Raw genomic sequence first — 2,777 nt, 5'->3', positions numbered from 1 at the left:
ATAGGCTTGTTCAGAGGTCTGGGAAAAGCAGTGGCCAAATGGAAAGAGATGATTTTCAAATTAATAATCTTTGAAAGATTTACTTAAAATAAATTTGTTTTCAAAGAGAAATAACAATATCTGCCAAGAGACATTGAATTTTTGTAATTTATTAAACAAAATTTCAGTTTAGACGTCTTTCACTCAATATATATTCTAAAGGCTCACATGAACCTTGAGAATTGGTACACCTCCCATGGAGTTTTTTGTCTCTCTCTTTGCTTTGCTTTGAACAATGTGGTGAGAGTCACTGGATTCTAAGAAGGTGTTCACAAATGGCTTGAAAAGTTAGAATGAACTTTAAATGTTGACACTGTGACTGGGTATTTCCCATGAACAGAGATCGGCTTATTTGGTTCTCCTTGTTTATAACTGTATAAATGTCTGAGTTTTTTCAAGAAGCACAATGAATTGCTAGTACTTTCTAGTGTTAGAGTGGGTGCTTTACCTAAGAAGATTAAAGTTCTTTTCATTACTTTAGTTGAAAATATTTTTGTTATAATTTTTCCATTACCCTTGCTTTGATATTGAAATTTTGCAGAGCATTGGCTCTAAATATTGAATCTTTATTGGTCCAAATTCATGCATTGAATTGTCTTATTTCTGTAAAAAAAAAAAATCAAAATGTTTTTTGGCCTTCTGTAAAGAACTGACACAAAATTTTACTTATCATCTATCTTGTTGTCATGACGCAGTCACAGGAAATGAAAGGAGTCTAGGTGTTTAGAACCCATGTTCATGTGTGGACCTTGTTCGTGCATTGGCAGCATTTGGGCCACTGCATCCTTGCTGAGACCAGATTCCAATCACTGGAGAAACAATGGCTTAAAATCCATTCAATATACCTTCACGTATGTTCAATGTAGTTTTTCTTTTATGTTGAGTTGATTTCAGTATCCCCATAGGTTATATGAATTTTGAATTTGGAGACAAATTGATTTATTATTAAACTTATTATTAAGTTTATTCTCTGAATTCCCTCCTCAAGTTTCTAGGATATTAAGTATCAGGAGAGTGAAGGAGGACCCCAGGAGTGTGAGCAGCAGGCTCATGATCCAAGCTGCCAAAATTATTTCCTTATGTGTTATACTACACTCATGGGGTAATTCTCTGAAAAAAAAAAAATAGACATCAAATTTACACAATGGAAATTGAGTAAATTTTCTAATTGTACTCAGATTTGACAATAATGTATCAATTGCTTTGCGATATTAGCAACCACTGATTTTATTCTTAAAATGTATTTTAGATGTTCTTCTATAAACTTACTGTCATTTAATTCTTACTGAAAAATTATGGAACTGCCTCATTTGAGGAACACAGTGAAGTTCCAAGACTGAAGCTTCAGGACAGTGTGATAAAGATTTGAATACAGGTGTTCTGTCTCTGTCTGGAGAGCATGTGGTCAGGCAACACACTACATACATTGCGACTGGAATACTTTGCTTCACCAAAATTATTAAGGAATACATATTAGAGGCACCTGGGTGGCCCAGTCGGTTGAGCATCCAACCTCGTGTCAGGTCATGATCTCACACTAGTGTGCTCGAGCCCTGCATGGGGCTCTGCGCTGATAGCTCAGAGCCTGGATCCTGCTTCGGATTCTGTCTCCTTCTCTCTCTGCCCCTCCCCCACATTCTCTCTCTCTCTCTCTCTCTCTCTCTTCTCAAAATAAATAAACATAATAATAAAAATATTTTAAAAATAATACATATGAAATTAGCTGGAGAATCACAGTTTAATAGCCACCCATTCTTTCTTTACACATATACACTAATGGGAAAAAAATCAAATGTAATCCATTTGTTTAAGAGCACATCAGTAAAGTCATGAAGTTATGGAGTTGGAATTATTAGCATATCCCACGGTATACCATAGAACTGAGATGGAAACAGCAAATAGAATCTAATAATAAGTATTCAATAAATAGTTATTGATATTTTTGTGGGAAAATGAGACACAGCTCCGTTCATTGGAAAGTTATAGAACTCCCAGGATTCATAAAAACCTTATTGGTAGAAGAAAGAAATCAGAGGCACCTGGGTGGCTTAGTTGGTTAAGCATCCGGCTTCGTCCCAGGTCATGATCTCACAGTTTGTGGGTTGGAGCCCCACATCAGGGTCTGTGCTGACAGCTTGGAGCCTGGATCTTGCTTCAGATTCTGTGTCTCTCTTTCTCTCTGTCCTCCCCTTCTCATGTTCTGTTTCTCTGTCTCTCTCTCTCTCTCCCCTCTCTTTCTCTTTCTCTCTCAAAAATAAATAAGTATTAAAAAAAAAAGAAATCAGATCCCACCACAACCATGCCCATTTTTACAGAGAAAATATTTTGAAGTCCTCTAGATTAGTAGGCTTATTGCAGGTTTAAATGAATAAAAATAGGCAGAGCTTATCAGGTCAGTTCAATTTTCTGGGCTTATATTTCCTCTTAGTCAAAACAAGTGTATGGAAAAAAAATGAATGGCCACAAGTTTGATTTTGTCAACATTTTCAGAATCATCTTCTGCCAAAACCTTGAAACAGTGTAATTACCTTTGCATATGTCCCTCTAGGACAGACAAATAATAGGATTTCATGATCCACTGATGACTGTATTGAATTAAAGTCCTGCTTGTGAGCCAACTCTTGTCAGCACACTCCACCCCAACTAATATCCTAATGCTTATTGTCATTCTGCTTTGAAGGCCTTCCTGTGTGAAATTATAATTTTTATCTCAGATTATCACTGAATGATGAGGTAGA

Source organism: Lynx canadensis, chromosome A2 (assembly GCF_007474595.2).
Source record: "Lynx canadensis isolate LIC74 chromosome A2, mLynCan4.pri.v2, whole genome shotgun sequence".
Classification (NCBI taxonomy): domain Eukaryota; kingdom Metazoa; phylum Chordata; class Mammalia; order Carnivora; family Felidae; genus Lynx; species Lynx canadensis.
This window is presented reverse-complemented; position numbering follows the sequence as displayed.